The sequence below is a fragment of the Arvicanthis niloticus genome, chromosome 19, assembly GCF_011762505.2.
Source record: "Arvicanthis niloticus isolate mArvNil1 chromosome 19, mArvNil1.pat.X, whole genome shotgun sequence".
Lineage (NCBI taxonomy): Eukaryota > Metazoa > Chordata > Mammalia > Rodentia > Muridae > Arvicanthis > Arvicanthis niloticus.
Window position 1 is genome coordinate 8,899,830 of NC_047676.1, and position 23,592 is coordinate 8,923,421.

The following is a 23,592-nucleotide window of genomic DNA, read 5'->3' on the forward strand; positions in this document are numbered from 1 at the left end:
GGGAATAATATGCAATGAAGAATAGGACAAAATGACTGGACTAAAGGGATATCTTAAATGTATATAAAGATTTTCTTAATAATCTTTATTTTACTCCTAGAGACAGTAGTCCTGTGTGTGAGTGCGCATGCGTGTGCGTGTGTGTGTGTGTGTGTGTGTGTGTGTGTGTGTGTGTGTGTGTGCGCGCGCGCGTGCGTGCGTGTGCTCGTGTGTAGGATGTAATACATGCTATAGCTTATCCAGAATCTCACAGAAATTGTGGAAATGTTAACAGTTTCAGTTTGGGGGAACAGATTTTTAGTGGCAGATATATGGCCAGGAACTCATCCATTCATGTGACAAGTACTGAGTGCCCAGTGCCATTCGACCTGCTGTAGGAAAGGATGCCTGTGTCCTTTTGTCTTCTTGAAGGAAGAGAAAAGACGACGTCAGATCAGCATATAGAGGATAGAATATACGCTGAAGATGGCTGAGGTAAGACTTATGCAGGCACAAGGTCGGAGCTGGGAGAGCACGGAAAGAGCAGAGGAGGAGGGGGAGAGGGGAAGAGGGGTGGGGAGAGGGAGGTGTAGAGAGGAGAAGAGGGAGAGGAAAAAGGAGAGGGAAATGGAGGAGAAGGAAAGGAAAAAAGAGGGAGGACAGAGAGGGGGAGAGAGGGAGGGGGAGAGTTAAGAGGGAGAAGGAGAGAGAGCTGACTCCAGGATCCCGAGTTGCCAACAGTACAGCAGGTCGCCTTCTCACTGTCATGTCAGGGTACTATGGACTGCTCAGGAGAGCAGTGTCTCGGTGTGTTCACTGAAGAGCAGAATCTCTCAGCTTGGCTTCTTCTCTTCCTATTGATGAAGGTCACCTCGTGGGGCATTAACTCCCTCTCACAGCTGTGTTATGCTTCCCAGCTTCTTCATCTGCTGAACAGTGAGGAGGCAAGTGGAGACTACGAAACAGGAACCAAGGCAGTCAGTGAGCCGAAGAGATGTCATGTGCACAGGGATGAGACACATCAGCCTCGGAGGTAAGCAGTGGATCATGTGAAAACTTCGAAGTCCTTGTTTTGTTCTGTTGGCCAAGAGGGCGCTCATTTTATAATGTAGGTGGCCTTGAACTCACATGCTCAGTCTCCCAAATACTGACTGAGATTACAGAACCAAGCCCTTGTTGCTGACTTTTAAGTTCCTGGGATAGCATTGGCTTTACTTGTCAGGAGGTATGAAGCCAATGGAGGAAGTCTTAGAGCAGGGACGTGAGAGTTCCCAGAGTCGTTAGCCTGGATTCATGGAAACGAAACAACTTTCTGAAGGTGATTGAGCCGGGACACAAACCCAGTCCTTATCTGAAGTGCCTATCCTGTCTGCTGCAAGCATTTCTTTCCTAATGCATTAAGTACAAACTCTTAATTCTGTATATTATTTATGTCTCCGTTTTATGCCCACCTTTCTCCTTTTTGTGGAGAGTGAGGCTGTGTCTGAGCTGTGATTTTTTTCACTCATTCCAAAAGTAAATATTCATCCCATTGCTGTGTGTCTGTGTGTGTGTGCCCATAAATTGTACCTTGCAATAAAGAAAGTGGACAAACATCCCCCTGGTCTCAGGAAATTTATAGTCTGCCTGTAAAGAGAAGACAGGAGTTGTATTGAAATTATTTATATTCAACGATTTTCACTTTGGGGGGATTCTTGCTTGTCTCATTTAATTACCTCAAACAAAATTGCCACTCCTTTTTTTTCAAGAATCTTCCTAACTGAGAAGTGGAAGTAGGCAAAAAAAAAAAAAAAACCATGGGATTTCCTTTTCGATTTTATAGATTTTGACTTGCAGCCTGACTGTTCAGTTAGCACAGTAAAAGACAACTCCCCGCACGCCCCTAAGCCTTGCAAACCCCACCTGTGATCGGAAAATCCAGCTGTGCACTTTCTATTTTTCGCCTCATTGATGGGAATAAGGATTCAGCAATCCTGGCTTTAGTGACAGAGCTGCCTGTAACACCTGCGGCAACACAGACCAGCTCAGCAGTTCTCAAGAGAGCAAAGCATTAGTCAGGAAGAGGAGATGCTCTGGGTGCCTCCCACTCCCTCACATGGAGCTTCAGGTACCCCAGCTCTGCTCCTTAAGAGGTCATAACCTACATCCCACACCTTGATGTGAAGACATGACATGACCAATGGAGAACACTGAGTCTAAAGACCCTGCTGTTTCCCCATGGCCACTCAGGACACAGATACAATAATGAGGCTCTTGGCCTTTCTGTAGGTGTCCTGGAAAGTACCTCAAACAGGAGAACAGATTCTGAGTATCTATTTGGGACTCATAGGTTTGAGGTGGACCTTGGCCACCATCTCCCCATTGGCTGTGCACTCTCCAAGAATTGAATGGTGAAGTGATTTAGCTTTGTAAGGCATTACGGGCTTCTTTTGGGTCTTGGAAATCTGTAACAGAAGGCCATATATAGGCTTAACTTTTATAATTTTTAAAATCCTTGTTAGGAAGTTCATTCCAATTCTAGTTGGTGTGCTTCCATGGTCTATGTGAACATTCAGGGTCTCTCAAGCCACAGACCACAATATCTCACCTGTGACCCTCCCAGAAATAGAGGAATTTCATTTTACCCAGTTTGTTCCCATGTTCTTCCTTGTACACCCTTTCTCCTTTCTTTCTTCCTCCTCCTCCTCCTCTTCCTCCTCCTCCTCTTCTTCCTCCTCCTCTTCCTTCTCTTCCTCTTCTTCCTCCTTCTTGGATAGGGTCTTTCTATGTAGACCAGATTGACTTCGAACTCATAATCCTCCTGCCTCTCTCTGCCTCTTGTGTGCTGAAATTAAAGGCGTTTGCTATTATTCTGGCTCACATAAACATTTTCAAACAGCTACTATTAATATCCTATGATTTAGGAATGTTATCATTTGCTTAACAAAGTAGGTTAGAGTCTCACTCTATGAAATGAGTAAATGTTCCAGTCATTCATTCATTCATTCATTCATTCATCCAGCCAGCCACCAACCCCTTTCATTCATAAGAGCTCCCTGAGACCCAGCACCCACACTGCTGCTGTGTGAGGCTGGTGATTCAGGAAGCTCCATCTTTTTGCCTATTGCTTCGCTGTCTCAGAGTCTCTGCTGTGATGCTCCTACAAGAGCCTTTCAAGAACTATGGCTTACTTTTCTGATCAAGATTTTATACCTTAAAAATCGATAAGATTCAGCATCAGACGTTGTGAGAATTAGGAAGTCTTTGGAATTTGTATGCAAAATCCTTTCCAGGAAAGGCCAACTTCCCCATCTAAGGTGCAAAATAAGATAGAAATGAAATTATTTTAAATTTATTCCTTCCTTCCTCCTTCCTTCCTTCCTTCCTTCCTTCCTTCCTTCCTGTTTTTATTTCATTTCCCCCTTATTCTAGATTTTTTTCACTTATCTTGAAAATTCCTAGTTCTGCTCATGTTTCTTGCTACTGACAATTTCCTTCTTCTTGGTTGAACAGAGGTTTAAAACAGCCACTGGGAACTGTTATCCTTTGTGTAACAAAGCAGGTTCTCACGCTACTGCCTGTACACTCTGCTGTGTATACACACCACACTTTCTTTCCTCACAGATCCCTTGGTGACCACCGGCTGTCTCTTGGGAACTGCTCTGTGGTAAACATTCTGAGGACTTGCCATGAATGTCGCAGATACAGTGCCGATAAATTCGTTGTGATGGTGAGTGATCCAAAGGTGACCTGATTTCTGAGCTTCCCAAGTGCCCACCTATGGTATGGCAGCAAGTCAGTCAGTTCCCTTTATTTCCAGGTCAAGACCACAACCTAGGAATGTCAGGGAGATCTATCGCCCCTTAATCTCAACTCCCAGATCTCGGGTCCCATAGAATTGGTTCCTTGAAAACAAAACTTTTGTGTTGGTCCAGTAGAAAAGCCACTCGGTTGCTCTATCGGGAGCCCAGGTGGAAGGAGCCGAGGCAGACGTTTGTACACATTAGAGTCTAAGAAAGTGTTCTCAATCCTTGAAGAAAACCATTACTTGGCTCACTGCAAGCTAATTGCATTTGTTCAGTCAGTGTGAAAATGAATGCAGACGGGATGAGCTATGAAACACCCTACTGTTAAACCACAGAATAAAGCCACTTGTTCAGGAGACATGGCCTAGGATGAGGCTTTCACCAAGAAGTGGGAAATTGCTTGGTAAATTTCACTTTTATGCTTAAGTAACTCTTTTAATTAATTTCTACTGACCTGCTCCTCCTCCACCATAACATGTGTGAAGAGCTAAAGCTGGGCTCTGGGGATGGGAAGAAGCAGCTTCCGATTGCCCTGCACAGAGCCCAGGGTGCTGGAATCTGCAGCTTAGGTGGCCGGCCTCAGAGGACACAGCTCAGTAGTGTGGTACCTCCAGCTCCTGTGAAAAAAGCTTGCTTTGGGGATTAGAGGCCATGTTGAGACTTAGAAATCACGGAGAATCAAGTTTTAATGGGAAAAAGTACACGGCATTAGGGTAAAAAAATCGGCGGGGGCGCTGAATTTAAAGGACCCGAGTCAAGACTCCAGTATCATCTCTTTCATCACAGGCGCCATCCCTCCCATCTTTGCTCTGATTGGCTGATTCCTTGTGTCAGCTCTTCCTTAGAAACAGAGAGGTGCTGTGTCATTCAGTTACACGTGGAAGGAATTCGGGTTGAACCCCAAGTTTTCAGAAAAGTGTTAAGGCCAGTCATCCCCTGGAGCCCAATTCAGTGTTTGAAGAAAAATGTCTCCATAAAGGTCTGTATTGTTGTCTCGTGTTCAATGCTGCAGAGAAATACTTGAGATTATGAAATAGTAATTAGATACTTAATAGAACGAACAATTTATTTTTGCAAGTCCTAGTACACTCTAGTCCTTTAAGTGGTCTGGCTTTAGATATGGCACTAGACTATGGTTTGCATAAAATAAAAAAAAATATTTAGTGTCATGTATGGCTTTCCCAGTGACTCAGGCAGGACACAGATAACAAGGTCACTTAAATAATGTTTAAATGGTCTTTGAGCAGCTGCCTGAGGATAATCCACAGTTAGGCACTGGAGAAGAGAGTCCTGAGCCTAGTCAGCCGTAGAGGAATCTATTTTCCTCAAGGTCACACAACTCCTTAGAAGGGAACCACGCTAAGAGTCAGGTGACCAGAACCTGCCGGGACTGCTCCCTGAATTTCGGGAGTAGGATGGGGCTTCATCTTAAGCACCCTCAAGGGTCTGTGGAGAAAGGACAATTGAAGTCTTGCAAACCTGGGAGATTATATGTGGGACAGGTACATGAACTGTCTCATTTCCAGTAGCTTGCTCCAGTTCTATGAGAAAGCAAAGTAGACATCAGTGTGCCGGTCAGGCCAGGGGATAAATATATCTTCGTGGCTTCCCCAAGGCAGCATGGCTTCCTCTGTGAAATACACACTACAGTGTTGGTAATGTGGGGAGACAGAGCCTTGGGGTGAGAAACCTGTCTAATCCACGCAGTACCAAACTGAGATCTCCAGACACCAGACACACTGGAATATGATGGGAAGAAGCTGTAAATTGCATCACAAACACACACACACACACACACACACACACACACACACACACACACACACACGCAAATGTATAGGAACATAAATGAGACAGAAGGAGACAGGTGAGGAGAGATGGAGATTCTGACCCTGAAATGTTAGCCATCTTGTTATCTTGTTAACCTCATGGATATTGAATTACATAAAGAGAAATGGGCTTTAAGAATATTTTAACAGCCGGGCAGTGGTGGTGCACATGTTTAATCCCAGCACTTGGGAGGCAGAGGCAGGTAGATTTCTGAGTTCAAGGCCAGCCTAGTCTACAAAGTGAGTTCCAGGACAGCCAAGGCTATACAGAGAAACCCTGTCTCAAAAAAACAAAACAAAACAAAACAAAACAAAACAAAAGAATATTTTAATTAAAATTCTATTCAAAACATGCACACATGCAAAATCTACTCTTTGTGTCATAATGTGGACCTGATGGTAGCTTTGTCTTATTAACCAGGTTTGAAAGGCAGCACCGATGTTTTGGAAGGAAGCTGAAGACTGTTGGCATTTTTCTTTTCAGTGTTGTGGTAACTCAGCAAAGGCTGAAAAGCAGATGCTTCAGAGCTCAGTGTGCCTACAACTCCAGAGTGCACTGTGTCTACAGCTCCAGAGCACAGTGTGCCTACAACTCCAGAATGCAATGTGTCTATAACTCCAGAACACAGTGTGCCTACAACTCCAGAGTGCCCTGTGTCTATAACTCCTGCTTCTTCCTGGGTACATTTGCACAGCGAGAGGCTGCTGACACTTTATTAACTGCTGTTTTATTTAAATTGCTGAGTCTGAAGTGATGCTTCCCCTCTGCTTCTGTTCTCTAAAGTGCAAAAATCATTAGCTACTTATTTGGGAAGCGGCATGTGGCATGTGGTACTACTCCACTTGATTAATACGTGGAGTCGCTATTTTTGCTTTATTTCAAAACATTCTGATTCATGGTTATTTTTCATTTTTTCCTGTTTCTGTTTTACTTTTTTCTTCCTGGCAAGAGTATAAATGTTAAATATTCCATTTCTAGCAAAATTAAAAAAAAAAAACCTTACATTTATTTTTTGGGAGGTGCATCCATTTATTTATGTTACTAACAGACTGCCCATCATAGACCAGCCTGATTGCTTCTGTTCTCAAACTGACAGTGACCATGAGTGATCTCATGTGTTAAAACAAACAAACAAACAAACAAACAAACAACAACCACCACCAAAAATTCTTATATTCATTTCCAACTTTTGATTTTGTTTTTCTCTCCTCTTGACCATTCCATCTTGAGCTGGGTTATAAACTTGTCTCCAACTTCAAAGACGCCCTTCTGATTAGTGTGGAGAAATTGTTTATGGCCAATCCCTGGATTCCTTAAGAAACAGTTTCTCAAGAAGCTATAAGGATCCAGAGCTGGGCTGACTTCCGTGCTCTTCTTAGTTACTCATGAGTTTTGATATATGCACTTTCTCAGTTAATTACTGTTATTGTACTAAAAAGAAGATGAAAAAATGTAAGTTAAATGAGGTTGGGCGGAGGGGAAGCCCGGCAAAAGTCAGAGGGCAAAGTCATGTCCCCAAAGCCTTGGGGTGCCGTTTCCTTCCTGTGAGCCACACACTCACAATGACGGTCAACATCTAGCTGAGTTCTATTCCCAGTGAGCTGGGAACAGAGCCCCTAATGTCGCTGGTATAAGAAAACCTCTAGCTAAACACATGAATAGCACATGAACAGAACTTAGGAGATGCAGGCACGTGAGGGGCAATGCTTGGCAGCCTAAGGCAGAACATGGAAAATCCTAGAGAGCTCAGAAAGCAGACGTTCTGGGAAAAGAAACTCTACTGCACATAGTTAAATCCTATGAGGATGTTTGGGGGGTATAGATGCGTTTAAATAAGATTCTGAAATTCAATAGTGAAAAATAGCAGGAAACATATTTACTGCTGCAACCTACATGGCTTTAGAAGTTACTCACCAGACTGATGAGAAGAAAGGACAGACAGACAGACAGATAGACAGACAGACATGTAGAAAAGCTGGGATTGGACCGGCCATGTACTGTGATGAGGATGCACCAGCATCCTGGAGACTCATTTTTTGTATTTATTATATTTAGTATATACCCCTAAACAAGGAGATGGGATTATTATTTCCAACCGACAGATCAAAAGTTTACTGTATACTAGACCAGCTCCTGTGTAGTGTAGAGACAATTTCTTAAATGTGAGGGGCCCTCAACAATGAACATTAGGAACTCATGCTCCAAGTGCAAGAGGATTCTTCACATGTCCTGGTACTTGGTGTTCTCTCATGTATGCTATCCTATCCAGTATTTCTCTGGGAACAGATGGGGTCTGAAGACATGAAAAACAAGGAAGGCAAGAGAAAGCACATTTTTCTTTGGCTTAGCCTCGGATTTTCTTAAGTGATCCCAGCCAGGTTACCCCCAGGATATGGTTTAGAAAGAGCTAAACAATAATTCTTGTGTCCTCACCCCAACCCCCTAGTATACATCATGTTTCTACTTTTAGTCTTGGCTTCGTCAAGTTGAATGTAGCCCCCAGAATTTGCAATATAAACATACTAGGAGACAGAAGGCTGTCTGTCCACACTCAGAGGCTGCAGTTGGATCCTAGCCTGCTTTAGAGAGGGAAACATAAGGTGCTGCCTGGACAAAGACATGGAGAAAGGAAAGTCAGAGCTCCCAGGGACCTGGGTAAATCTCGGGGATTTATCTCTGTTCTATTCATCTTTCCTGGTTTAGTAAGGTTCAAAGGAAAAAGTGACCTTAAAGCTTGGCTGGCTCGATCCTATCATTTACAGTGAAGACTGCACCTCTGGAGGCTGATGGCTGCTCCACAGCAGATGCGGGTCCAGGCTGGCCTCCTGGTTTGCGCAGTTCTTTTCATTACAGTTCGTGTTTCTCACAGGCCCGAGCTCAAGATGAAAGCCCTGAATGATCTTTCCTGCCAGGGCTCTGTACAAGGGATGTGTCAGTGGATATGAGGAACTAGAGGGCAAGGAGTTGGGAAGCCGTGAGGATCCTCGATTCTACAGACACCCCCCCCCCCCCAGCTGTGCTTTAACTGCGTCTTTCAAAGAATCCACCCAGGATCCTTTGTTTAACCCCTAGGGCTTTCCATGGCCTTATCTTTAAACACCTAAGTTCTTAGTGACTTGGTCTAAATTTTGATTGACTTGTGGATATTTGCCTAGTTGGAATTTTAAAGAATTACCTGATTTTTCTCAAGCAACTGTGCTTTGCTGTCTTTCTCACCCACCCCACCCCCACCCCACTCTGTTTTTCAAGTTCAGACAGAGTCTATTGCTTTTGAGATTTATGCTCCCTGTCTCCCGAGTCTGTTGAGCACCAGATTCTCAGGAGGAGTGGAGATCTGATTGCTGTGATGTGATGGAGACCTGTGCTTCAGTCAGTGCACTGTTTGTAGAGTGATGGACATGTCCGTAATGAGAATCTCAAGGTGGGGGTTTGTATCGCCACAGTTTTGTTACCTGATCTGAAGCCGTGGGCTAAGCTCTCTATGTCTGAGTCCCTTCATCTAAAAATGAAAATGGCTCAACTAGATCATTTTAGCTCACAGAGCTATGAGAATGAAGTGTAGGTATCAAAACACATCTGCAGGTATGAGAATGCTTGGCAAATATTAGACGCAATAGAGTTGGACCTTACGGGTGTGCAAAAACTCCTGTTAAATTCGACAGACTTTATTTTTATTTTAAAAAAGTTTAAAGTACTTTTTGAAGAACTAGTATTTAGAGAGAAAAAAGAGCCGTGCAATTTCGAACAAAGGAAAATGGATCTGTTTTAGAATTCTCTACTCTGTCCCCACTGGGTTACACAGCTTACTGCTCTGTGGTCCTCTGTGTGCTGTTGGCGGCTGAGGGAGTGCACAGGGGCATGGGCCAGTTCAGCATTGAGCTGAAGGCCAGGAGTGGAAAAGCTGTTGTTCTCTCCCTTCCAAAAGCTCCTTGTGTGAGGAGCTGTGCTGGCTGTATACATGCTTCCAGACCGTGGGCCCCACATCCCCAAATGCTTCCATGCCATGCAGGAACTGCAGGATTACAGAGCTGACTGAACCCTCACATGTGAAATGTCCCCAAAGACCCATGGGTTAAAGGCGTAGTGTTTAGCTTGGTGCCGCCCAAAGGCAGTAGACACCATCAGCATCAAGCAGTAGTTGAAGCCAGGACTGTGTGGGTTTAATGCTCAGAACCCAGGATGTTTGGAGAGAAGGAGTGAGCACTACTCATTGTCAAGAGGCTAGTGCAGGCCAAAGAGCTGGGGGAGTCCAAGGAATCCAGGGAGCTCAGGGAGAAGCCTAGGAAGCTCAGGAAGCCCACAGAGCCCAGGCGGCCCAGGGAATCCGGGAGCTCAGGAGCGGGAGGATGGACCTGGGAAGAAGTGATGTTAAATTCTGCTGTAAAATTGAGAATCGGAGAAATAATGGTTATTTTACTTAGAAGTACCACAGCCACTGGTGTAGTTAGTGTGTGTGTGTGTGTATTTCCCAGGGACTAAACATGAGTTTTTACTGGCCTCTGCTATTTGAGGGGGATGAAGCGGGGGAGGAGTGGGAGGCACTGATACAAGGCTAACTGTGCTTCACTGGCCAGTAGGTGATGGAGAACTCGCTTAGGTAGTGTCTGATCATTTCTGGTTTGATCTCCACCTGGCCTTGCCGTTGTACACGCTCACAACACTGCCTAACCATCTCAGGCGGTTGGTCCAGTTCCACACCACGGTAGATGAACTTGCCAAAGGTCTGTTTCTTCTGCTCCACTTCAGCCATCTTGGCAGCTGCTTGTCTGAATCTGCCGGCTTTTTTTTTTTTTTCCCACGTATTAATAAGCAGAGTGTATTGTCATGGGTGGAGGAGAGACCATAGACTTGGCTCGCGCTCAGGACATGTCTGTCAGATTATAAAGGACATTTCCTTTTGGACTTGTCGGGGTTTGAATTGACTACGCTGAGTTTGTTTTTAAAAACACCGTCATTGTTTTCCGATTTCCTATTCCCTATTTTTACCCCAGGGGTCTTTCTACCCCTGAACGTTGGGCTATGCCATGTTATACTATGCTGTACTTTCTGTATCTCCAGACCTTTTTGTGATAATAAGCTAAATCTGACTTTTCCACTGATTCCAACAACATTTTCTGAGGTTCCTTCATGCTTGAAACTCAGCCCAGGATTCTGGATGGGAAAGAAAAGAAATGAAAGATTTTGTTTCCAGTCTTTTGTACCATGTGGCAAATATCATCCGGGTGATTTCAGAAGCAATTCTAGGAAGGAATCTGAGCCAGGATCTTTAGGGATGCACAGGAGAAACCAGGGTTCAACCATCTATCAGGGGCCCTTCCACAACCCTAGGAAATGGAAATCCCATGTAAGATGAGGTCACAAATCAAATGCAGAACAGGGAGACATGAAAATAACTTCATTCGGAGTTTCTTGGCCAACGCGCATCTCAGAGAACCAGTTTCTAGGTAGTTCTAGCGGTACTCCTTCTATTACTCCAGGTTTGTGGGAATGCGCAGCGTGTTCCTGTTTTTATTCTCCACGCCTCTTAGGGACACTTTCAGTAGCTCCACAGATACTCCTTGATTTGGATGGAGTTAGGTCTCAGTAAAGCCACCACAAAATATCACAAGTCGCAGGTATGCTCAATCTACCTAGAGAACACCTGCCTTAGTCACACAAGACACCTTAGCTAGCTGGCTGTCCCCTCATGACTTCAGAGCTGATGGGAAGTGACAGCCTGCTGATGGGGTCCAGTGCTACCAGAGTGAGCATCTTATCACACATGTCTAGCCATGGGGAACCTCAAAACTGGACGCTTACGTTCTCCTGGATAAATACTGCTTTGGGAGCGATCATAATAAGGTTGAAAAATCCTAAGTTGAACTTTCACAAGCTAGGGACTCCGTGTGTGTGTGTGTTGTTGGAGGCTATCTATGTATGCATGCACACATTTATCACATTTATTTTACTTTTTGAGATAGGATCTCCTAGGATGGTTTTATGTTTCCAGTCCGCCTTGGTGTCCTCGGTGCTGGGGGTGCAGACGTGTGCTGACACCCCACAGAAACCCCCTCCCTCTGTGTATGTTCTCGTTCCTCCACTCTCTACTGACATTTGTTCCAAATCAGAGCTCTCCACTGCTTGATCCTCTCTTCAGTTTTGTTTAGTCTGTCACTTAACCTGCCCATGGGCATGTTAACATTTCCAGGCCTATTTTCTCTTCTGGAAGCCACATCCATGCAGTCGGGAGAGCCTGCCTCCTCCTTCCTGTTTTCTTGGTGTTCCGTGGTGCTCACATTTGTTTATGTCTTTGATCAGTTTGATGGACGGACTTTGTCATGTCTACCATGTTTTCCCAGTTCCTCAAGGTCCTGACTATGCTCCATGTCCCATTCTCTCTCTTCCCTCTCTTAGTGACCACCAAATCCCCGTTATGACATCCATCTCTCCCTTTGTCTCCCATTTCTGACATGACAGCCCATTCACCTTGTTGACAGGAGGGGCTGCACAGCTGTCTCTGCTCGTAACCACAGGGTTTCACTACTCTGAGAGGGTGGTTGTGTTTTGTTCTATTTTTGAGGTTCAGGCACTGTTTTGATAGCATAAGTTTAGACTCTACACCTAAGCTACGCACAAAATTACTGCTTTGACTTCTTACCGAAAGACCTTAAAGTTATTTTTTAACCTTAATCCCAAGACAGAGAGATCAGTACCATCAGGCCAGCTGGAGAAAGTTCCTGCCTTTCGTGCAAATTATTAAGGGGCGAGCTCTCAGCTTCACCTTCACTGCCTGTACTGTGCGATACGACCCCAGGGTTGCAGGTCTGTAAGTTGCATGTGCACTTTGCCACCAGCTCTCTTTAAGCTTTGCCAGCTAGGTTCTCAGAGTGGGAATGGAAGGAGGAGGGAAAGAATGGACTCTCTGCTTGCTAGCTGTCCTCATTCCTGAGCCATTAAACCCAGCCACAGTGCTCAGCTCAGTCAGCTGAGAAGGAGTTCCGGTTTCATTGTATCCAGTTCAGCCTCAGAGACACAGTGCCAGATGGGAGCACCCCTTCTTTGAGATTTGGATCTTGTTTGTGTGGGGACCTTAATCCAGAATGTTAGTTTTTAATAATCTCATCCTTTGTCAAGAACACATGTGGAGAGCAGCCTATGGTGGAGGACCCGCGTCTTTCCTGTCTGGTGCTCACAACTCTTGAATGTGAGCGGTACACAAACGACTGGTTATTCTGCTACAAGATTCTCTTCGTTGAAGCCCGGTGATGAGGAGCAGAGGGAAGCCTTAGTTAAGGTCTGCCAATGGCTCACAGCGGATGAACCGACCCTGCTGATAGGAGTGATCTTGGAAGGAATCCACGCCCACTTGATATATTGAAGGGGCCTTAAAGAAACCCAGCTGAGCCATGCCAGGACGCACATCCTACAGAAGCTGTGAGATCAGATGTGATCATGGCTTTATGCAACTCTGCTTCTGATAACAGAACCATATATTTGTGGAGGCAGAAGATCTTTGAATACATTGACTAAGATTAAAGCTATGAGCTTTCTCTAGCCTCTAAAGGTGCCAGAATTCGTTCTCTCTAAACACAAGCATTTAGGCCTGGCCTCCACCTTTGGACCTTAGGATCTGGGGGGTGCTTCTTGGGTACCATGTAACCTCTTTCTAAGTGTCAAGAAGCATCTGGTTATTTCTCTCTCTCTCTCTCTCTCTCTCTCTCTCTCTCTCTCTCTCTCTCTCTCTCCCCTCTCTCTCTCTTCTCTCTCTCTCGGACTCTCTCATTCTCTCTGTTTACACACTCATGTTGTACATGGGTGTATGAATGTGTGCAGGTACACATGTCCATTCATGAGGTGCTTGTGAATATGTGCACACATGCATGGGAAAGTCATGGATCAATTTCTCTGTACTGTCTACCTTGGTTTTTTTTCTTTTTTTGAGGCAGGGTCTCTTGTTGGCCAGGAGCATCTAGGTTGGAGAAGGCCGACTGACCAGTGAGCCCCAGAGATTGTGCCTCCCCAGTAGCTGTAAGTTTATACCCCTATGTTTGTGGCATGTTAGTGATCGCCAGATCCCTGCTTGTACCTGGATTCTGGGACTCTTCTCAGGTCCTTATGCTCACACAGTGGGCACTTCACCAACTCAGTCACCACCCCAGCCTTTCTCATAACTTTTGAACTTCTCCTCTAAATATTTTGCACATTACCCAGGGTTTCTCTGGGCTTTAGAAGGAAGTGGGTATCCTCAGATCTTGCTCCCTCCCCACGGTCAGATATCAAAGGCAAGCTCTGGCTGTTCCTACACAGGGTAATTAAGCATCATGAAGTCTCCGTATTTCAATTCTCAATATTGAAACAGATTGATCTTTACCAGTTGTTAAAAGGTAATCTCTAGTTCCTGATATAAATGGTCTCCCAGGATGAATGCCGTTCGGGCAATCTGGTGGATTAATTGCTTCCTCCCTGATGACTTATGACTTGGAGCAGATAGGAAAGAAGGATATCAAAACAAACACTCGAAGCACAAAGATAAAAAAACGGTAATAATTAGTAACAGCTAGAAGCAAAATTAATTCACAGTGGGCCCATAATGCCAGCTATTTAATGCAAATTAACAAATGACATTTTAATGTAAAGGACACGAAAGCTAATATTCTAATTTTCTGAGTAAGATCAATAACTCAACAAACAATAATGTGCTCTAAAAAGGAACTTAGAATCAGAGCAATAACTTTACTTTAGAGATAAGTGAAATGCCACACAAGTTTATATTTGTGGTTCCAAAATTAGACTAAATTAGAATTAGGTGCCACAGCCTTGGAAGGAGGGCCTCGTAAAGAAGGAAAGAGCAAGCAACGCTGATCACTAAGTGATGAAACTGGTCACATAACGCTGGATAATGAGGCAATCTCTCACTTCTCTGAAGGATTAGCAAGGGCAATTCTGAATTAAAATGGTGCTGTCTCAAAGCCTTGGCATCTTGTGTCTTAAATACAAGTTTTGGGAATGAATGATGAAACAGCATTCCCATTTCTTGTGTTGGGTTGCTTGGGATGAATCGTTTTAATTTCAAGTTCAAAAACATACCCCGGCATTCAGACCAGAAGCTCATTGTGACCACAAGTGACCTACCTGGTTTATTTTTGTCTGGTTCACACAAAGCACAAAATAAAACCCCTCAAACTGGATACTTTCTGTAGCCTGGTACCTTGTGGTCAAAAGATAAACTTTACTGGTTTATGCCATTTCTTCCTTAAAACGAACCTGCATGGTGGGAGTTCTTAGTCTCATAGTGAGAGACTTGAAACATTAGGGTTTGCACAGGGTCATGTGTTTTGCAACTTCATGAGCCCGGATTTCAGTAGTGGCCTGCCATGTTTAGAGAACTGATGACTGATGTTGCCTGCATTCCTTTCTTGTATCTCTCTCTCTCTCTCTCTCTCTCTCTCTCTCTCTCTCTCTCTCTCTCTCTCTCTCTCTCTTTCTGTGTGTGTGTTCGTTCTCCGAAATGGCCTATAAGCCAAATGAGTATCCTTTACCAATTCTGTAATTTACAAAGGGTGTTGTTTCTCTATCTGTTCTAAAGTATGTTTATAGTTATTCCTTTATTTCGGAGACAGGGTCTCCTAGGCACAAAGCCATCTTTCCACCTCAACTTCCCGAGTAGCTGGGATGACCAGGGCCTCACTGTCTTAGGTTTTGAGTTTAAATTGAATTGCAAGATCCGAATGTGAGCCCTGAATTCCTTCTGTATCATGTTCTCTGCCCTCACCCTCCAAGAGTCATTCCCGTCTCTCTTCTACGACAATGAGAAAGATATGCTGAGAAGCAGCCCTCATGGAGGAAGACAAACACTGTAAATGTGCAGTGCTGGAGCGTGGCCATGCGTCCTCAGCCTTGACCAAGGGACGGAAAGTGAGCAGCCTACAGAACCTGCAGGTTACTACTCCCTCCAAAGGTAAACTTTGCTCTGAGTAGTATATACTTTTAAGTAAATGAAATCTGATTTAGCAATGTGTCAATAGGAGTCATTTTTATTTCTATATTCATTTAGCATGATAATAATTAACACAACAACAACAACAACAACAACAACAACAACAACAACAACAATAGGTAGTTTTCCCCTAAGTCCCATGACTTGTTTAGTCCCATGTTCCTGACTTCATTAACAGTATCAGGTATGGGTTCCATCCCTTAAGTTCAATCAAAAAGTGATTGGTTGTCCCCATACTATTTATGCCACTATTGTACCAGCGTATCTTGCAGGCAGGTCAACTCTCATAGCTTGCAGATTTCAGAGCTGGTTGAACCTGATTATTGCTTATCCTCCTGACGAATTGTATATAGCACCTTCTAGCATTATGAACACTCCTAGTCTGTAGGGGTGAAACTGTTGGTTGGACACCAGCTTGGTTTCTCTGCATTCAATGATATAAGTAAGTTGTGATCAGCAGTAAGGCCTTACCATAGAGTCATGGAGGGTTAACCAATAATATTGGCAGTGGCCTGTGATGTTCAGTGGCATCTATGGAACTCCTTTGGCTAACTACTCAACGATACATAACTCATTCCTGCTATTGGCTGTTTTTGCTTGTGGTAGCGTATAATGTACAGTTTGGGCATCATCTCCTCCATTATATGGTGAATCCATTTACATTTCTCTTAGGTATATACATATTAGAAAGACTGTACAGTAGCAGGTTTCAATATAGCTTTTCAAAACCCCTTTAGTGTTAATTGTCCCTCCCCCATACTCACTCAGTTACCTTGCCTCTCTATCCCACTCCTTACGTAATCCTCCTGTTTTTATTTTCCCTTTATCCCTTTATAGCACTATATTATATTTCCCCTTTGCTAGATATCTTCTCTCTACAGTCCCTTACCAGGTACCTAACCTCTGTGGATATTTGAAATAAAACTAAAGCATAAAATGTAACATCAATTTATAGGAGAAGACATGCAGTGTGTATCTATCTTTCTTAGTCTTGGTTATGTCACTCAGGATGCTCATCTCCAGCTCTACCCATTGACCTAAACATTTAATAATTTCACTTATAAAAAAAGCTGAATAACATTCCAGTGTGTGAATGAACCAGACCTCCATTATCCATCCGTTGGTGGGCATCTAACTTGTCACTTTCTGGCTGTTATGAGTAGAGCAGCACACGGAGGAGCAAGTATGTCTCTGGTAGGGTGTAGAGTCCTTTGGGTGTATGCCTGAGAGTCCAGATAGTTGGCAATATGATAGCTTGATTTTCAGCACCTTGAGTGACCTCCACCCTGATTCCCATAGTGCACAACTTTGCACTACATCAGCAATGAAGAAGTGTTCTCCTTTATCCACACTCTCCTCAGCATCTGCTGTCATTGGTTTTATTAATCTTGGCCATTCTGATTGGGGTAAGATGAGATCTCAAAGTAGTTTTAATTTGCATTTCCCTGGTGGCTAAAAATGGTGAACATTCCTTTGTTTCTCAGGCATTTGTATTTCATCTTTTGAGAACTCTCTATTTTGTCCTAGATCCCATTTTAAAATTTTGTTATTTATGTTCAGCATTTTTAGTGTGTGTGTGTGTGTGTGTATCCTAGATACTAATTTCATTTGATGTATGATTGGTAAAGATGCTTCCCTATTCTGTTTGCCTCTTCTTTGTTTAAATGGATGTTGTTCTTTGCTGTGAACCCTTTTAGCTTCAAAAGGTCCCATTTATTAATTGTTGATCTTAACGCCTATACTCCTCCTCATTGTGCCTGCTTCTCCTCCTCTTCCTCATCCTGCTTCTCCTCCTCCTCCACCGCCACCACCTCCGCCTCCTCTTCCTTATCCTCTTCTTTCTCTTCTCCCTCTCCTTCCTCTTCCTTCCTTTCTTCTCCTCCTATTCCCCCTTCCTCCTCCTCTTTTTTTCTTTTTCTAGAATGTTCAGGTGTGCTTTAAATTGCTGGCATGAGAACTTTCTAATTTCTTTATAGAGAAACTTAGTGCTATGAACTTTCCTCTAAGAACTGCTTTCATTGTGTCCCATAAATTTGGGTATGTTGTGACTTCATTGTCATTGAATTCTAGAAAGTATTTATATTTCTTTATTTTGTTCCTGACACAGAGATCACTGAGTAGAGAGTTGCTCAGTTGCCATGAGTGCATAGGCCTTCTGGTGTTTCTGTTGTTGTTGAAGTTCAGCTTTAATCCATGGTGGTCTGGTAGGATACAAGGCATTATTTTAATTTTCTCAAATCTGTTGAAGCTTGCTTTGTGACCAACTATATGGTCTGTTTTGGAGAAGGAGCCATAAGGTGCCAAGAAGGTATATTCTTTTATGTTTGGGGAACTATTCTATAGATATCTATTAGGTCCATTTGATTCATGTCTGTTGGCTTTATTATTTCTCTGTTTAGTTTTTGTCTGGATGACCTGTCAATTGGTGAGAGTGGGGTGTTGAAGTCTCCCACTATTAATGTGTTGAGTTTAATGTGCAATTTAGTCTTTAGCAATGTTTCTTTTACAAATGTGAATGCCCTTGTGTTTGAGACACAGATGTTCATAATTAAGATATCATCTTGGTATATTTTTCCTTTAATGAGTATGAAGTGTCCTTTCCCATTTCTTTAGATTAATTTTGGTTGAAAGTCGATTTTATTAGATATTAGGATGGCTATCCCAGCTTGTTTCTAGGGTCTGTTTGCTTGGAAAACATTTTCTAGCCCATTACTCTGAGGTAATGTCTATTTTTATTACTGAGTTGTATTTCTTATATGCAGCAGAATGGTGGACAATGTTTTTGCATCCATTCTGTTCGGCTGTGACTTTTTATTGTGGAATTGAGTCTATTGATGTTGAGAGATATTAATGACCAGTGATTGTTATTTCCTGTTATTTCGATGTTGGTCACGTCAGTCTGTTTGTGGTTGTGTGTGCTTCTCTTGGTTTTGCTAGTATGGATTTACTTATTTCCTGTGTTTTCATAGATACAGTTATCCTCCTTGGGTTGGCATTTTCCTTCTAGTATTTTCTATAGGGCTAAATTTATGGATAGATATTGTTTAAATTTGGATTTGTCTTGAAAAGTTTTGCTTTCTCCATTTTTGGTGATAGAGAGTTTTGCTGGGTCTTGTAGTCTATGTTGGCACCTGTGGTTTCTTTGTTGTTGTTTTTTTTTTTTTTTTTTTTTTTTTTTTTTTTTTTTTTAGAGGTTACAAGGTTTCAGGCCCTTCTAGCTTTTAGAGTCTCTGTTGAGAAGTCAGATGTAATTCTGCCTTTGTATGTTACCTGGCATTTTTCACTTGTGGCTTTTAATATCTTTCTTTGTTTTGTAGATTGTGTGTTTTAGTTATTATGTGGTGGGAGGACTTTCTTTTCTGATCCAGTCTGATTGGTGAGCTACAAGCTTCTTGTATGTTTATAGGCATCTATTTCTTTAGGTTGGGAAAGTTTTCTTCTATGATTTTATTGAAAATATTTTCTGGGTCTTGAAGCTTGGAGTCTTCATCTTCTTCTATGTCTATTATTCTTAGGTTAGGGCTTTCCATGGCATCCCACATTCCTGGATGTTTAGTGTTAGGAACTTTTTAGATTTAACATTTTCTTTGACTGATGTATCAATTTCTCCAATTGTAGCCTGAGATTCTCTCTTCTATTTCCTGTACTCTGTTGGTGATGCTGCATCTGTTGTTCCTGTTGTCTTCCCTAGGTTTTCCATCTCCAGGATTCCCTCAGCTTGTGTTTTCTTTATTGCTTCTATTTCCACTTTCAGGTCATATACAGTTTTATTTATTTCCATCATGTGTTTAATTGTATATTCCTGTATATCCTTAAGGGGTTTGTTTCCTCTTTAAAGACATCTACCTGTTTGATTTTATTTTCCTGTATTTCCTTAAGGGATTTATTCGTTTTTTTTTAAAGGTTCTATCATCTTTATAAGATTGCATTTAAGGTCATTTTCTTGTGCTTTGGTTGTGTTAGGCTATCCAGGGCTTCCTGTAGTAGGGTGGTTGTGCTCAGAGAGTATCTTATTGCCCTGGCTTTTGTTGACTGTGTTCTTTTGAGGGCATTTAGCCATCTGGATACCTTTGGTCCCTGGACGTTCCTGTTGTAGTAGGTATTGGGATTGGTATCTTTGGGCTGTATAGTTTCAGATCTGTAGGTCTGATGAAAGTGGGTGGAAAGGTCAGGTGTGTGTGTGTGTATGTGTGTGTGTGTGTGTGTGTGTGTGTGTGTAGAATGGAGATCCAGACTGGATAGCAGTCTGCTCAGGGTAGTTTGGGTTGCCCCAAGAGGACTCAGAGAGCAGGGGAGATGGCTGGGGGAAGGAAAGCTAACCTGCATGGTTCAGAATACACAAGTCTCATGAGATGGGTAGAGAGGTGGCAGGAGAATCAAGAAAATACACCTTTAACCTGGGTCTTTTGAGGTAGGAAGATCTACCTTTAATCTGAACCATACCTTCTGCTGGCAACCTGTATAAAGGACAAAGGAGAAGGAAACTTTCATTCTTTGTCTGCTTGTTCCATTCCTTCACTGGCATTAGAACTCACTTCTCTGAGATTCTAGTGTATTCTGAAGACCAGCTGCAACATCCAGCTTTGTAGATTGAACAGCTACTGGATTCTGGACAGACATTGTTGGACTAACTGGACCACAGCCTGTAAGTCACTCTAATAAGCCTCCTTTCTCTTTCTCTGTATCTTTGACTTTCTGTCTCTTTTTCTTCCCCTGGCATTCCTGATTTCCCTCTCTCCCCCTCTCTCTCCTTCTCTCCCTTTCTCTCCCTCTCTCCCTTTTCCCCTCTCCATTTCCCCCTCTCCCTCTCACTCTCTCACTTTCCCCCTCTCTCTCCCTCTGTCTCTCCCCTTTCCCTCCCTCTCCCTCTTCCTCTCCCTCTCCCCATCTCTCCCTTTCCCTCTCCTCCCTCTCCCTCTCTCCCTCTCTCCCTCTCCTCCCTCTGTCTCCCCCTCCCTCTCCCTCTCTCCCTCTCCTCCCTCTCCCTCCTCCTTCTCCCTCTCTCCCTCTGTCTCTCTTCCTCTCTCCCTCTCTCCCTCTCCCCCTTTCACTCTTACTCTCTGTCCCTCTGCTTCTCTCCCTCTCTCCCTCCCCCTCCCTCTCCCCCTCTCCCCTCCCTCTTCTTCCTCTCTCTCCCTCTCTTCCTCTCTTCCTCTCCCCCTCTCCCTCTGTCCTTTTCTCCCTCTCTCTCTCTCTCCCTCTCCCTGTTCCTCTCCCTCTCCACCTCCCTCTCCACCTCCCTCTCCACCTCCCTCTTCCTCTCTCCCTCTCCCTCTCTCCCTCCGCTTCCCCCCTCCCTCTCCCTCTCCCTCTCCCCATGCCTCTCCCCCTCTCTCTGTTCATTCTATCAGTTCTGTTCCATTAGAGAACCCTGACTCATTATCTTCTAGACACATTGCACATTCACAGATGAACTCTTGGCACTTGCAACATCTTGTACAAAACCTGCTCAAGCCCAAGCCAGACAAAATCCAGCTCAAAGAGGGGAGTTGACGACACAGTCCCACTGGGGCCATAATGTTATTGGCAATTGTCAGCTGCTGGGAGAGGCAGAGACAGTGTTCTCTAGGGATGCTGATTACCCTCTGGTGAAAGTTGATCTGATCTCTGGTAAGTGGATCCCTCTCCTGTGAAACACCATACATCCAAGAATGTTTGGGTAGTGCAAATTGGTCTTGAAGACTTGAAAAAAATAAGGAACACAAAGTTGAGTTAGTAAGGAAGAGGGGTTGGATGGGGGAGGAGGGGCAACTGAATGAATGTGGGCAAAATGCATCCTGTGAGACTTTCAAAGAACTGATACAAATTTTAAAAGAGAAAAGTGTAAAAAAACAAAAAAGACAAGTGTAGAGAATGTGGCATCTAGTATGTAAATTCAGTCATGGCGTATACCATATAGTGTATGTACTCACATGCATGGGGTCTTCTACCCATTGCCAGGGGTCTGCTTAGAAACCTGGCTGGCATAGGTAGCAACTGCCTACCCTAATTCTCAATGGTGGGGCTTTGTTCTGTTCCACGTTACCCCTCCCGTTTACCACTCCGCTCTGCACGGCCATTTGCCTCTGGTTAATGCTCACAGCATCCTGCACCTGTTCGCTGTTTACATTACAACTGCCGCAATCTTCACTGATTTGCAAAGCTGAATACATTTTGATGATTTAAATAACATTTGAATGCAAGCTGTGTCTGAGGAAAAATTTCCTTAGTATATCAGAATATATTTATATCTAAAGTTGACTCTGAAAATACTGACAATATGAAAAAAAAAACTCCTTCTTTCCTTTTACCTGGATGATTCTTGAACTTTACAGAGCAAGCGACATTTTTCCCCCCCAGACAAAATAATAGAGATCAGGTGACTTAAACAACTGGCATGTGTTCCTTACAGTTCTGAAGGCTAGGTATACGTAAGTAGGGGGAGAACATGACCAGATCCTGAAAAAGGCCTTTGGCTTGGCTTGTAGGTGGCTCACATGGAGGAACAAAGAGGTAGGGATGAAGGAACAAGGAGGGAGAGAAAGATAAGAAGGAAGAGGAGAAAGAAGAGAAGGAAGAAGTGGAGGAGGGGAGATGGGGAAGAGGAGGAGGGGAGATGAGAGGAGGGGAAATGAGGAAGAGAATAAGAAGGAGAGGGGATGGAGAGGAAGAGAAGGAGGAGTGGCTTTTGTTTTCTGATGACATCAGTCCCATCACTGAGAGCATAGTCTCAAGTCTTCACCTAACTGTAATTGTCCCCTAAAGTTTCACTTTGAATACTGTCTTATCAGCAATCAGAACTTCTGAGTATTTACTTTTTTTGGGAGCAGCAGAATACAAACATTCACTCCCTCTCAAGAGATAAACAGATGGAGGGCGGTGAGATGACTCAACTAGCCTAGCCACTTCCCAGCCTGCCAGCCTTGAGTCTGATCCCTGGAACCCATAGAAACGTGAACAGAGAAAGCCAGCTCCAAAACTTTTCCCTTGCTGTCCACATGCACACTGTCATCCATGTGTTTGTACACACCTCTAGCACACCGATGAGAACTAAAATTTAAAAGGAGAATCGGATCCAATCAACCTGTAGAGACTTCTGATGGTGGATTTAAATGTTTCCTCATAGCTGAATGCATTTGGTATCTGACTGGTCTCTGCTGTGTGTACTGGGCAGGGGGTTAGAGCTGAAGAGTGTATCTCTTGCTCGCCCATGCTTTCTAAGGCTGAGGGAAGTTGTGCACAGTGAGAAACATACTGTTCAATATCTGGAAAGTGGTTTTTACCAAGGATGAGCCACTGCAGCCAGGGACAGCAGTGGAAAATATGCCGATGATGTAGAACAAAACACAGCAACCAAGTTCTCTGCTAGTTAGGGTGACCATAAAGGAAAATCTCTCTCTCTCTCTCTCTCTCTCTCTCTCTCTCTCTCTCTCTCTCTCTCTGTCTTTCTCTCTCTCTCTTACACACACACACTCACACATACTGTTTCACACACAGACACACACTCGCATAAACAGACACAGTTTCTCACACACAGACACACTCTCTCACACATACATACATACTCTTTCTCTCTCACACACAGACACACCCTTTCTCTCACACATATACACATACACTCTCACACACACATACTCTCTCACACATACACATTCTCACACATACACATACACTCTCACACACAGACACACACACTCTTTCTCTCACACACATACACACACACACTCTCACACACACACATACTCTCTTACACACACAGACACACACATACTCTCTCTCTCTCACACATAGACACACAATTCTCTCTCTCACACACACAATCACATAAACATATACACTCTCTCACACTCAGATAAACACATTCTCTCTCTCACACTCTCTTTCACACACTCTCTCTCTCACACATAGACACACACACAGAAGACACACAGACACACACAAAGATACACACAGACACACACACAAACACACACACAGTCTCCAACACTTATGCTTCTGCTTTTCATGATTGCCTGCAGTGAATTCATTAATAGACACAATATC

At 43.6% G+C, this 23,592-nt stretch overlaps 1 long non-coding RNA gene across 1 annotated transcript in view; it reads left to right on the forward strand.

The window, feature by feature from the left end:
* Positions 1-3,609: 3,609 nt before the first annotated feature.
* Positions 3,610-23,592, forward strand: part of LOC143435105 (uncharacterized) — a 36,653-nt gene continuing 16,670 nt past the window's right edge. Inside the window, exons 1-4 of the long non-coding RNA XR_013105106.1 lie at positions 3,610-3,688; positions 15,354-15,531; positions 20,099-20,215; positions 20,961-21,180. This is a non-coding gene — a long non-coding RNA (uncharacterized LOC143435105). The remainder of the gene's footprint in view (positions 3,689-15,353; positions 15,532-20,098; positions 20,216-20,960; positions 21,181-23,592) is intronic.